At 43.4% G+C, this 15,067-nt stretch overlaps 1 pseudogene; it reads right to left on the bottom strand.

Annotated features, from left to right (window-relative positions):
* The window catches only part of LOC138276136 (zinc finger protein 850-like), a 69,741-nt pseudogene that overhangs the window by 41,974 nt on the left and 12,700 nt on the right, over positions 1-15,067 (bottom strand).

Below are 15,067 nucleotides of genomic sequence, written 5' to 3'. Positions count from 1 at the left end.
GAAATCCTTTGTGCACAGCCAAGCCTGGGTCCACGGCACTCTAACCTGCATTGCACGACTTTCTAAGTTGGTCTCCGGCGACGTGGGACTCCTTTGTGCAACTTCGGCGAGCACTGTTTCACACATCCTCGTAGTGCCTGTTTCTGGCACTTCTCCGGATTCTACCTGCTTCAGTTAGGGCTCTTTGTCTTGCTCGACGTCCCCTCTCTCCGCAGGTCCAATTTGCGACCTCCTGGTCCCTCCTGGGCCCCAGCAGCTTCCAAAAACGCCAAACGCACAATTTGCGTGTAGCAAGGCTTGTTGGCGTCCTTTCGGCGGGAAAACACTTCTGCACGACTCTCCAAGGCGAGAGGGATCCGTCCACCAAAGGGGAAGTCTCTAGCCCTTTTCGTTCTTGCAGAAACCTCAGCTTCGTCTGTCCAGTCGAAGCTTCTTTGCACCCGCAGCTGGCATTTCCTGGGCATCTGCCCATCTCCGACTTGCTTGTGACTTTTGGACTTGGTCCCCTTGTTCCACAGGTACCCTAGATTGGAAATCCACAGTTGTTGCATTGCTGGTTTGTGTCTTTCCTGCATTATTCCTCTAACACGACTTCTTTGTCCTTAGGGGAACTTTAGTGCACTTTGCACTCACTTTTCAGGGTCTTGGGGAGGGTTATTTTGCTAACTCTCACTATTTTCTAATAGTCCCAGCGACCCTCTACAAGGTCACATAGGTTTGGGGTCCATTCGTGGTTCGCATTCCACTTTTGGAGTATATGGTTTGTGTTGCCCCTATCCCTATGTTTCCCCATTGCATCCTATTGTAACTATACATTGTTTGCACTGTTTTCTAAGACTATACTGCATATTTTTGCTATTGTGTATATATATCTTGTGTATATTTCCTATCCTCTCACTGAGGGTACACTCTAAGATACTTTGGCATATTGTCATAAAAATAAAGTACCTTTATTTTTAGTATAACTGTGTATTGTGTTTTCTTATGATATTGTGCATATGACACTAAGTGGTACTGTAGTAGCTTCACACGTCTCCTAGTTCAGCCTAAGCTGCTCTGCTAAGCTACCATTATCTATCAGCCTAAGCTGCTAGACACCCTATACACTAATAAGGGATAACTGGGCCTGGTGCAAGGTGCAAGTACCCCTTGGTACTCACTACAAGCCAGTCCAGCCTCCTACAGCAACACACGCGTGAATATATGTAGGACCCTCTTTTTTCTGCGTCATCAATCCCTCCTCTGATGACTAATTAAGTCATCACATCAAATCTACCCACAAATTTTATTCCATTAAAATTTTGAATATTAATTTGGCACGTCAGTCAATTCCCTTTTTCTTTTAGTCCCTTTTGATTTCTCCCTATATATCGCTACCATTTTAGCCAGTTCTTTTTCTTCTCTTTTTCTTTCTCTTCTTGCTTTTAATATTTTTATAATTTTCCATATTCCCCATGGGCCTAATATACAAATTATTACTATCAATATTCCCTTTATTATTTTTAATAATAGTCCCCTCCAAACGTTGCTGAGCCAATTTCCCACTGAAGCAAATCCTTTTCCAACTTTCTCCCAAATTCCGGGTTCTTTCAGTTCCTTTAAATCTACGCTTTCCTTGGTTAAGTTTGTAAGCATTGTTCTAATCTTTCCACTACTGTCTGGTATATAGGTACAACAGTGATGCGTACCAAGCATTTCGCAAACGCCGCCATCCTTTGCTAAAAGGATGTCTAAGGCAAGCCGATTTTGAAGAGTCATAGCTCTTTCTGCAGCAAGTTCAGCATCCATCAGGATTATAGCTCCTGAAAATTTTGTCAGCATGTTATCCACTATAGTAGACAACTTTCGTATTTTGATTGAATTTAATATGACTCCCACTGAAGGAATCAATGCTCCAAATATATCTCCTACCACACCAGAAGCCGTCTCTCTTTTCTGAGCATGATGTGATTGTGACAGCTTCGGAAAGTTCTTTAAGTCGTCTAGTTGGTAAACCTTTGGGAACAGTATTCCCAAATAACATCTCCCATACCATCCTCTAGGGAGACGATAATAGGCATTAAGTCCACAAATATAATATATTCCAGGAATAACTGGGTCTTGTCCGTTCAGCATGAATGTCCATTTAGATTTAAATGCGTAAGTATGTTTGCATTCACTCGTTCCCACAAACACTGTGTCATAATATGATTGAGTTCTATATATACAAAATTTCCCTACGTGCATTGTATCTAAAGCTATTTTCCCTTGTGTCTTTATAGCAGCAAAAGCATAATTATCTACAGATGTTCTTTGGTGTAATTCCCTTTCTAACTTCTCTTTCATTTCACTTCTCCTATCATCAGTACGATCTAAGAAACTAATTTCTACTGGTGAAAGCAAGCATGTAAGATTTTCCCTATGTGCGTGAGCTGTGTGAAAAGGCGCCATTGGTTCGAAAAATTCTCTCATTAATTTAGCATTCCAATCTTTGGATATTTTACTCAGATGCAAAATTATGGGGACATACGCAAAAGTGACATCATAATTTGTGTAAAAATAATGAATGTTCGTTTGATCATAAAATCTAGACGCTATAATACTACATGTTATTCTATATGTAAGCGGCATGCTGTGATACGGTACCCCTTCCACTACCGAGGTAGGTATCTGTGTACACACATAACAATCTTTCGCATCCATGGTCTCAACATACTCACTCAGCAAGCGATAGAAAACGTTAGATGAAAGTTCCTTCTTATCATGCAAGTGTCTCTCGTCTTGTTCGAGTCTCTTTAAAGCTGTTAGTTCAGTGACAATAATAGGTTCAGAAATAGGAGCATCATTAGTCTCATTCTCACTGTTACCATGCATTCCAAGAATTAACACTACAATTATTAGTGCACATGCGGTTATTATACCTATACACATGTATTTACAACACTTCATTCTATGGCCCTGTATAATGCAGCTAGTCATGATCTGTATAGAATCAGAAAGTTGAGGACACTCTATCAAAGCAGATTTGCAGATATTTTACAAAGCTGAACGAGTTCAATGTTCACGCAGTTCTCTTTAGCAGCTTAGTCTCTCATCGGTTAGCAGCGTTGTCTCAAAATCGGTTTCAAAGTCAATCAAGTTAACAATGTCGTAGCCGGTTGAAAAAGTCAATCAGATTATCAATGTCTTCAATCGACAGAGTCCATGAAGTTTTTATTTCCAAACTGAAGTTCTGTCTCTTCGTTTTCGAGACTGAGGGATACGAACTCGTCTGACCAATCGTTAGTGACCAAATACGCCCACTCTGGACCAGAATACCTTTTGCTTGGTTTTCTCCTTCTTTTCAATTTTGCATCTCTTTTCGACTCTCTTTCACTGGTACTTTCTTCTTTGGTCAAATCCCCCTCCTCACTTGGTGCTGGTACTTCGATAGACACTTCCTTCCTTTTCTCTTTCACCTTTGGTCCTTCACTGTCGGTCAGTGCTTCTCTGATCCTCAATTTTACTGGTGATATGCTCTGTCTTCTTTTCGCACTGGGTCCACTTGATGGACCTGCGAGTTCCTCCGAAGGAGTTTGAACAGCTTCGTTCTGACCTGTCTTATCTTCTCCCTCAGGGAGGTCAATCAGGTTCACCTTTTCTTTTCTTCTATCGTCTGTTTCTGGGAAAGCCCTCCTCTGATCAGGCTCTCCTGCTTCTTCACTTGTCTCGAGCCCTTCGTTACCGTTACCTGCTTCAGGCTCTTTGTTGCCTTCAGCTTTTTCAGGCTCTTTGTCACCTTCAGACCCTTCGTCACTCTCAGAAGCTCCTCCTTGGTCTGCCCCAAGTGAATCGGCTGCTTCGTCTTCAGAAAATATTTCTCCTTCCTCTATTTCTATTTGCTCGCTTCTTGTTCCCTTTTGCTTTGCTTCAGCACTTGTTGCTTTGTTACCAGACACTGGTAATTTCAACGCTTCAACTTCCTCTTCTGTAGGGCACGACACCCTCTTTGTGTGACTGGCGTGAATCCAGTTGGGAACTCCCGCACACTTCACTGCGGTGGTAGTTGTCAGAATCACTTGAAAAGGTCCTTTCCAACGGGGTTCCAGACACGACTTCCTCACGTGCTTCTTTATCACGACCCAGTCACCTGCTTTCAGGGCGTGTCCCGGACCTTGGATCGGTGGCAAGGTGGTTGCCTCCACCTGGTGAGAGAAAGAGCGAACCACGTCAGCTAGACCTTTGCAGTAGTCTAACACCATATCATCTGTAATATTCAAAAGAGCATTCGCAGGAACTGCAGGGAGTCTCATGGCTCTGCCCATGAGAATCTCGTGGGGGGACAATCCAGTTTTTCTGTCAGGGGTGTTTCTCATCGACATTAACACCAAAGGCAATGCGTCAGGCCATTTTAAGTTTGTTGATGCACATATTTTCGCCATTCTTGATTTCAGTGTGCCATTCATCTGTTCCACTAGACCTGAGGCTTCAGGGCGGTAGCTACAATGTAACTTTTGCTCAATGTTCAGCGCTGCACAAAGCAATTTTATTACTTCATTATTGAAGTGACTTCCCCTATCTGATTCTAAAGAGATTGGGAATCCGAATCGTGGTATTAGCTCTCTCAAGAGTAATTTTGCAACTGTGAGACTGTCATTTCTGCGTGTAGGGTATGCTTCAATCCAGTGACTAAAAATGCACACAACCACCAACACATACTTCAAGCCTCCATGCACAGGCATCTCAATGAAGTCCATTTGCATCCTGCTGAAGGGACCCCCTGCCCTTCCAATGTGGCTCAAATTTACTACTGTTCACTTCCCTGCGTTCATCTGTTGGCAAATGACGCAACAATGGCAAACTGCTTCAGCAACTTGACGAAATTTAGGGTTAAACCAATCAGTTTTGAACAGTCTAATCATGGCATCCCTCCCAAGATGAGCTTGTCCATGGTAAAATCTGGCTATCTGAGTCAAAAGACTGTTTGGAAGAACAAATTTTCCTTCATTTGAAACCCACAAGTCATCTAGTCTCTTTACGCATTGTAATTTGGTCCATGAGAGTTTCTCATCCTCACTGACACCATTCTGTAAGGCTTTCAATTCATCCATTGTATCTATGACTTTTAAGGCAAAAACTTCACTTGGCTCAAGTTCTGGCTCATTTATCAAGCTCCACTCATCCCTGAGCAATATACAGTTCAATGCGCAAAACCTTGCGACTTGATCCGCATATCCATTTCCCAGGGAAACATAGTCTTTTCCCTTCGAGTGTGCACTGCATTTTACCACAGCTACTTCTCTTGGTGATTGAATAGCATGTAACAATTCTTTTATTCTTTCACCATTTTTCACTGGCGATCCTGAAGAAGTGAGGAAGCCTCTTTGTGACCACAACTGCCCAAAATCATGCACTATTCCAAATCCGTACTGACTGTCAGTGTAAATGGTGACTTTCATTAAGGCAGAGAGTTGGCAAGCCCTAGTAAGAGCTACCAATTCTGCCACTTGTGCAGAGTAAACTCCCTGAAGCCATGACGCTTCTAGAACACCTGTTACAGTACATACAGCATATCCTGCTTTCAGTATTCCCAGTGCATCTCTTAAACATGAACCATCAACAAAGATAACTTGATCATTTTCTTCCAATGGAGTGTCTTTGATATCAGGCCTTGGTTTGGTGCAAAATTCAGTCACCTGAAGACAGTCGTGTTCGATGTCTTCAGCGTTCTCAATTTCGGCATTTTTACTGGGAAACAATGTTGCTGGATTCAACGTAGTGCACCTTTTCAGCTGCACATTAGGTGATCCCAGAATTATTGTCTCGTACCTTGTGAATCTAGCACCAGTCATGTGCTGTGTTCGGGAACGTGTCAAAAGTATTTCAACTGAGTGAGGGACCATGACTGTTAAAGGGTGTCCCATCACTATTCCTTCACTCTGAGTGAGGCTGATACCAACTGCGGCTACGGCGCGCAAGCACCCAGGTAGTGCTGCTGCGACCGGATCCAAAGTAGCTGAAAAATATGCTACTGGTCTGTTTACGCCACCATGGGCTTGGGTCAAGACGGACAAGGAACATGCATCGCATTCATGACAAAACAATGTGAAAGGCTTTGTGTAATCAGGCATACCTAAAGCTGGAGCCCTACACATACATTCCTTCAATTCAATAAAAGCATCCATCTCATCCCCTTTCAGCTCAATTTCATCCAGCGCCTCTTTCTGGGTCAATTTCAGTAAAGGTTTCGCTAGGGTTGAGAAATTGGGAATCCACTGGCGACAGTAGCTCACCATTCCCAAGAATTTTCTCACCTCCCTTCTCGTCTTTGGTGGACTCATTTGAAGTACACTTGTTATTCTTTCCTTCATAATTCTTCGTGAGCCTTTCTCTATTTGGTGACCCAAATATTTCACCTTCTTCTGGCAGAATTGTAACTTTGAAGGGGTCACCTTGTGTCCATTCCTTCCCAAATGGTTCAATAAAGCAATAGTGTCAGCTGTACAGTCACTTTCTGTCTTGGATGCAATCAGTAAATCATCAATATACTGCACTAGGGTTGACTCAAATGGCAACTCTAACGCTTCCAAATCTTTCTTTAGGATCTGATTGAATATTGATGGTGACTCCGAAAATCCTTGAGGAATTCGACACCAACTATAGACTCAGTCCAGAAATTTGAAACAAAATAGAAATTGGCTGTCCTCATGAAGAGGCACAGAAAAGAATGCCTGTGACAAGTCGACGACTGAGAACCACTCAGCATCACAAGGAACCTGAAACATTATCACAGCTGGATTTGGTACTACAGGGCAACATTTTATTATTATGTCATTTATTTTTCTCAAATCCTGAACAATTCGGACCTTTCCACTTGGCTTTATCAGTCCCATGATTGGTGAGTTACATGGACTGCTCAACACTTCTTTCAATACTCCCTGTTTCACGAACTCATCAATGAGTTGTGCGACTTTCATGAGGGTGTCTTGTGCCATATGGTACTGTGGGGTTTGGGGAAAGGTTACATTGGGTTTTACAGTCACTTTCACAGGTTCCACCCCTTTCACCAATCCCACCTCTTTCCCTGTCATGTCCCACACTTCTTTCCCGACTGTTTCCCGTAACTCAGCAGGAATATCTGCTTCAGTGATCATTGGATAAAGAGTAATCAGGGGATACTCTTCATCGACAGTTTCCACTTCGTCTCCTCCTACACTGTCCTCTTCTTCCCCATCACTGCTTGTCTGAATTTTAATTCCGGTATTTGAACACATAATTGAACACCCCAATTTGCATAATAGGTCTCTCCCTAACAGTGATATTGGACTTGAATCACAAATCACAAATTTGTGTGTCCCTTGATAATTGCCAATTTGGACTTGGACTGGATCTGTAATCGGATTTGTCAGGTACCTATTTGCTACTCCCACCACTTGAACTGTTCTCCCTGAAAGTGGCAAATTTGGTACTTCAATGCTCCTGACAGTAGAACGAGTAGCTCCTGTGTCAACCAAGAATGAAACACGATGTCCCATAACTCTTCCCTCCACATACGGACCCTTTTGATCAACTTCCAAAGATGCTGCAAGCACACAATTTCCCTCCTCATCTGAACTTTCACTCTCCCATATATCGTTTATTCCATTTTCACTGTGTAATGGGAATTGGTGTACTGTGTCACTTTGACTCATTCCTTGACCCGTGACCTGTTGAGGAAGCATTACTTGCTGCTGATTCATTGGTGCTAAGGGTATTTGCATTTGCTGATTAGGTACCATAGGAAACTGCTGTTGCAGTGGTTGCAACTGTGTCATTTGTACACGGGGCATTTGCATCTGTTGCGGTTGCATGGGTTGTAAACCCTGCATCTGATTCATATTATTTTGAAAATTTGGGTTCGGACCTCTCATTTTCGGTCCTCTCATGGTCTGAAATGCATTGACATCATTGTTTTGCTGACCTACACCTTCCTGCACCATCATTGGGCACTCCCGTTTCCAATGCCCGACGATGCCACACGTGTGACATGGCATCACCTTCTTCATTGCCTGTATACCATTTGGAATCATGACAGTATTTAAATCAGGACCATTATTCACAAAACCTCCTCGGCCTCTGCCTCTCATCTGCGGCTGAAACATAGCATTTCCCTGCTGCTGCTGCTGTGGCATCTGTTGTTGAAACCCTTGCAAACCTTGCAAACCCGTCTGAGCTGCTCTAAGTTGCATCACCATCACTTTTTCTTTCAATCTTTTCTGCTTTGTCTCAATCTCATCACTGCAGTATTTTGCATAATTCAACACTTCATCGATCGACTTTGACTGCCAACAAATCAAATGTGACTTAATCATCTGGCTGATTTCGGGTCTCAATCCTTCCACAAATCTGAACACAAAATGGAGCATGTCCTTTGGCTCAATCGTTTCCGTGCCACTGTAATTCTTGAACGCTTTCAACAACCTCTCATAGTACGCATGTATAGATTCTTTCACCTCTTGGGCAGTCCTGTCAATCCTTTGCCAATCCACATTTTTCGACGCAACCTTGGTTTTCAAGTGCTCGATCACCTTATGGTATAAACTCATTACCGTGGGTGATGGTGCACCTGTGTCCCTATCTCTCTCTGGTTCACTCGTCGGCCAACCTACAGCTCTCTTACAGTCTTCCCACAAATCTGCCGGAACCACAATCTCAAATAATGTATTCAGGTCTTCCCAGAGACACTTCGCGAGTTTCACAAATCTATCTGTCTGCTGATACCATTCAATTGGCTTCTCCCTCAATTTGGGAAAGTCATCTGTGAAAGACTGAATATCACATCTATGCCACGGTACATGTACAAGTTTTCCCCCTGCTGTCTCTCTCATTGGTAGCATAGTTATCAGATTGTCGTTCTGTTGCGCTTTCTCATTCCGTTCTGAGGTACCTTCTTTCTTTTTATCCTTTTTCTTGACCCACCTGCTTTCCCACTTGTCTAGACATCTCCAGATTTGTGCACCCTGCAGTATCTCTTTAAGGTGTGTCTTCATCCCTGCGGATCTCATGTGTTCGAAGTCCTTCGCCACAAAATTTAACCTGTAACTTCTGCTCAGGTGTTTAGTCTTACTTATGTCGATCTCATTCCTGTCTGCAATTTCTTGTAACTTCTTATGTATGGTGCTTACTTCTTTTGTAATTCTAGGGCATAGATACCTCAGCTCTTCTTCCGTGTATGACTCTAATCTGTTCAGCCCCATTGTTCCCTCTATCAATTCATCTGCCTCCATACTCAATCTCATTTTATTCAGGTATTCTTCTCCCTTTCCGCTGGAGGTACTCTGTGGGGAATTCAGGCTGTTGAACCATTGTGTCAACTGCTGCGCATTCAGTCCCATCAACGTAGTAGTTACATTAACCGCTACTGATGGTTTCTGTAATGTTTCAGTTTGGGATGTTAACGGTACTAATATGGTGGCTGTGACCTTACCACGGTTGACGGAGCACAAATTGGAATTGGACTAAATTCCGACAAGGACCCAGATCCATTTGGCAGTGCCGCTATCGGAGTTGTTTCTAGAGTGTTTTCTATGCATCTTCTCCCTGTCCCACTCTGTACCATTAACCCTTGGTCACATGTGCTTGTATTTGGCTGTATGTACAGTGGTACTGGTGGACCTACAGTAATAGGCAGAGATATCGCGTCTGGATTCTGCCCATTCCCTGAACTCTGTGGCATGTTAATCCCTACATTATGGTTCATCATTGCCGGTATACCTAACTGGTTCTCTGTTGCTCTAGTATACTTTGGTCCTTCTTGTGCCTGCTTTTGGGGCATCAAGAACTGCGTTGATTCTCCTTGAATCAACATCGGTCTCTGATAACTCTGTCCTCCCTGCGCCATTGAATCAGAGGTCATGTTGTGCTCATCGCAACAGTGCCTTTGAACCTGTGGCTGATAATTTTCAGCAGGTTTCAATGTAGGCACATCAGGGTACATTCTCTGAATTTGTGGTATATGTGGTGAGAAAGGCATATCGGAAGTACCTGGCCTCTGAGATATTCTCAAATTTGGTGTTACATTACCCTGCACTGGTTCTGGAGGGGCAGTGCTAATGCTCGAGCCTTTTTCGCTTTCCACGTATGGTGGCGGGCGATCATTCAGTAATTGTATAATGAAATCCTCATCGTCTGACTCTTCTCCCCTTTTCGAGTTCTTATTATTCTCTCTATCTCTGGACTGACCCCTGTTTGTCTTATGGGTAGCTTTCCTTCCTTCTGTCTCCTCTTCTTCAGCAATTGCCGGAAATAATTTAATCCCCTGCAATACATCTGATCTCCAAACCTTTTGTGTGGTATCCCACCTAGCATCCGCTAGTGTCTTTTCTACTTTTCTTATTCTGGTCTCGAACTTCTTTTGTTGTTGGTTTCTAGCCATCAGCTCCCAGATTGCTAGTGCCTCAAACTGCGCTGGTCTTGGAGGTACTTTCATATCGTATAGAGCAAATCTCAGATTTTCCAAAATCCTTAGGTTAAATGTCCCATGTATCGGGAACGCTACACTCCCATGCTTCTCTGTTAATTTGCACCATTGTTTTAACCAAAGACATGGTGCTACTCCCTTTTCTTCAATGACAATGTAAGCTGGTGTACCCTCAGGTGGTGTTTCTTCTCCTACATTTGCCTTAATGTAGGCATCTCCCCTCATGGCACTCTTAAATGCTTTGAAAAATTTCATCTTTCCGTCTCTTATTTTCTTAAAAAATGTGTAATCAATAGGTGACTTAAATTCCCGGAATACTCTTCGCTTGCCTTTCCCCTACCAGTTGCGCCTTTTTGGACTGCGTCCAATCCGTGCGCGACCCTTCTCACTGACCAACCTATCCCAGCGCGGCTCCTAGTGACGTCACACTCACACACTGCGGCTGACAAAGTCCTGCGGCTTGTCCTCCTTTCATTCAACTTCACTCATAAACTAACTTTTGCAATATCGCGAGCACTAACCAAAAAGAAGAAAACAAATCTGTCGGTTTACTACAGGAAGGGTAATACAATCGCTTCAGAAACCTTAGGGATTTTTCACTAGCCTCGGCAGTTATTCCATCTTTCTCGGTTTCCCACTTTCGCAAGCAAAATTTGACCCGCAAATCTTACTCTCAACTGATCAATGAACTATTCTAGTGCACTTTAGAATTCGTCAAATCTCAAAGTCGAAATTTTCTCTCGTTCCTCAATATTCATACCGACTCGTTGACCACGCCCGATCAACCTATTAAACCGACCAGATCACAACATCAACTAAGTGTCTCATACACTTTTCAACATACTCCGGAGTCTCTTGACCTCGCAGGGCCCGTCTCAACATCAACAACCACGTGGACAATTTTTCTGCACAAAGCGCTACACGCACATGAAGTTCGACGACTTCCCTACTCTCACGCTTTGGAGTCACACTCCCCTAAACTTAATCCTCACAAACTTCTCAATTAATCTGCGGCAATAAGCTGTGCAAGCGCAAAACCCTAACTTCACTCATACCGTCACTAGAAACGCTGAAACCATTCTCACACCTCCGTATCCTCCATTCGCAAGCTCCGAGATCCCGGGAAAGTCATTGGGGACTTAGGGCATCATCATCTCTCCAACTTGTTTTATCAAAGAAAATTCTAACTTGAATCTGTCTATTGTTCGAATGGGGTCCCAAAGGGCTAAACCATCAATCTCTGCTACCATCTACTGATAACGCGTCCAGCCCTTATAAATTACCTGTATCCTGGACACGTTGGAGGTCGGTGAATCTTTTAACCGAGTCGGGCTCTCCTCATTCGAGAATAGTCGAGTCATTCAAATCAATAATCAATTGCTATAGTAATCAATAGTCAATACTCAATATTAGATCAATATAGCACATCAGAAATCAATAACAGTTGGTATTTCGGCGCACCATGACCTTTCAGTCATGAATAACCACACCAGTTTATTAGAAGTTAGTGAATTTATTTCTCTATATTAACAAAGCCAACACGATATATATTTGTCTCAAAACCAAATGTGACATGTATATGAACATTACTAGCTGTCCTTTACGGTGGAAGAAACGCAATCTACGCAAAATCTGAACAATAATACATTCAGTTATAGCAATGCAAATCACTAATAAGACTAATTGTATTTGACTGATTTCATACATTTGGTCAGCATAACAAGATCTCAATTTGACATGGTGCATCGAATGAAACCCTCAACTAACCTCTAATTAGCATTAGCATGTGGGACTTCATGCGAAACGAATTTAGGCAACACAAATTTGGAAAAGTCCTAGCTTGGGCTCTATCAAAATAGCAGTTGGTACCTAAAAGGAAAAACACAATGCATAATACATTTATCCTTTCATATTTACCAAATACAAACAGCATTCAAGAATGTCTTCGTCCTTCAGATATCGGTTCGATCAGCATGGGCAAGTTAAAAGGGGCAAAGTTAAGGGCAAGTTTCCTTGCAGCGGCAAGGAGAATGGGGTAAAGTTATTGCAAGGGCAAGACGGGGCAAATCAAAGTTAAAGTCTCTAGGGTGAGAATTCTCAAAGTCTCTTTCTCTCAGATAGAGAAGAGGGCATCAGGGTGTCGACCAAAATGGAGTCTGGCATCAGGCTTCAAGCTGGCATCGAGGAAAATGGCTGACTTCTCTTCGTCCAGTAGGTTTAAGTAAGAAACATTCCAAAATCTGCAGGTTCCTCCATTGGAGGGTTCATAGGTTGGCTTCAAATTGACCAATCAAAATTGTCTTTTACTAGCGCTCATTTATGCATAGACTGTCCTTGGAGCCTTGGAGCATAAATTGTTACATGGTTTGCCAATTATTTAACTATCTGTACCTCCATTGTCCGCACCTGCAGAGACTGACCTTGTATCAAAGGGGATGAAACCGGCCTGGTACAGAACTTGAAGATAAGTGCATTACTCGTCTCCACTGGAAAAATACAACTTCAAGCAAGAATATATGTTTCATTAGTTCAACGAAAGCCACGCAGTTAGAATTTGAGACCAGGCAACTAGGCCAAAGCCTCTACTAAATTTAAGCTAAGTCAAACAGTTTTAAACACGAAAATCATGGCATACAGTCGCAATTATAACGGATTACTACGTTTTCAATACTTCATGATTAATAAAGCTCGATTACAATGATGGCAAACTACTCCGAGGGCACATTTTCCCTCGTACATTATTTCATTTACTAACATCACACTAGGTTATATAATTCGATTATGCAACACACGCGTGAATATATGTAGGACCCTCTTTTTTCTGCGTCATCAGAAGAGATCAGGGAGAGGGTCACTCTCTTCTTCCTGTCCTTCATCTGTTGCCATGAGTAGGGTGAGATCAGCCCTGTCATAGTAGGGTTTTAGGTGATTGATATGGAGCACCCTAAGGGGACTCCTGGCAGTGCCCAGGTCAACTAAGTAGGTGACCTCTCCCTTCTTTTCAACAATGAGATGGGGTCCACTCCATTTGTCTTGGAGTGCTCTTGGGGCCACAGGCTCCAATAACCACACCTTCTGTCCTGGTTGGTACTGAATCAGAACAGCCTTCTGGTCATGCCTTTGCTTTTGGAGCTCTTGGCTGGCCTGAAGGTTTTTACTGGCCTTTTTCATGTACTCAGCCATTCTGGATCTTAGGCCGAATACATAGTCCACTATGTCTTGCTTTGGAGCTTTTAAAGGTTGTTCCCAACCTTCCTTCACAAGTGTTAGGGGACCTCTTACAGGGTGTCCCAATAGGAGTTCAAAGGGGCTGAAGCCCACTCCTTTTTGGGGTACCTCCCTGTAAGCAAAAAGGAGGCAAGGTAACAGGACATCCAATCTCCTCCTGAGTTTTTCAGGGAGTCCCATTATAATTCCTTTGAGAGTTTTATTAAACCTCTCTACCAGTCCATTTGTTTGTGGATGATAAGGTGTGGTGAATTTGTATGTTACACCACATTCCTTCCACATGACCTTCAAGTATTCAGACAGAAAGTTGCTACCCCTGTTTTAATCTGACCCAAATGTCCAGCCAAGGAAATGTCGTGTACCAGAGTTAGGAGGAACTCTCTGTACTGCAGGGGAATGACCAATCTCCTGGCTCCTCCAGGTTTTGGGTCCCTTGCCTCTGTGTACAAGAGGTTGTCCTCCCAGTAAACTCTATGTGAGTCACTGACATCCCCATTTTGCTGTTTGACAGCTTGCTGTCTTACACCCTCTAATGTGGGACAGGTTTGCTGTGCCACACTCAGCTCCTCCCTGGCAGGCCCCCCTCCACCCAAAAGCTCACCAGTGTCTGCTGCCAGCTCCTCTGGTGAAGGTTCTGCACAGGGGGAAAATTCTTCTTCCTCAGAAGTAGAATCATCTGTAGAGGGAGGGATAGTGGGTAGGGATTTACCCTTACTAGCCCTAGCTTTAGGGAGCACTTGGTCCATTGTTCCAGGATCCAAGTCACCCTGTCCTTTTTGCTTTTTGGCCTGAGCCCTTGTCAAAGCAAAAATATGCCCAGGAATGCCCAGCACTGCTGCATGAGCCTCCAACTCCACTTCTGCCCAAGCTGATGTCTCTAAATCATTCCCTAGTAGACAGTCTACAGGTAAATCTGAGGCAACCACAACTTTCTTTGGACCAGTAACCACCCCCCCCCCCCAGTTGAGATTCACAACAGCTATGGGGTGGCTAAAAGTGTTGTTCTGAGCGTCTGTCACTTGGTACTGGTGACCAAGTAGGTGTTGTTCAGGGTGTACCAGTTTCTCTATTACCATGGTAACACTGGCACTTGTGTCCCTGTAGGCCTGAACCTCAACACCATTGATTAGGGGAAGTTGCTTGTACTTATCCATATTCAGGGGACAAGCAACCAAGGTGGCCAAATCAATGGCACCTTCAGAGACTAACACAGCCTCTGTGGTCTCTCTAACAAGACCAACCCCAACTAAATTACCAAAAGTGAGCACAGCTACTCCCTTGGATTGGCTATTAGTACGTTTGCTCCCACCACCACTGCTATTACTAGGGGCACTAGAGATTGCAGTAGGGGTTGTGGTAGTGGGAGGCTTGGTGCTTTTCTTTGGACAGCTGGCATCAGTTGTCCAATGGCCTTTTACTTTA

Source organism: Pleurodeles waltl, unplaced genomic scaffold (genome assembly GCF_031143425.1).
Source record: "Pleurodeles waltl isolate 20211129_DDA unplaced genomic scaffold, aPleWal1.hap1.20221129 scaffold_37, whole genome shotgun sequence".
NCBI lineage: Eukaryota > Metazoa > Chordata > Amphibia > Caudata > Salamandridae > Pleurodeles > Pleurodeles waltl.
Note: the sequence above shows the minus strand (reverse complement) of the source record. Positions and strands in the feature narration are given on the sequence as shown.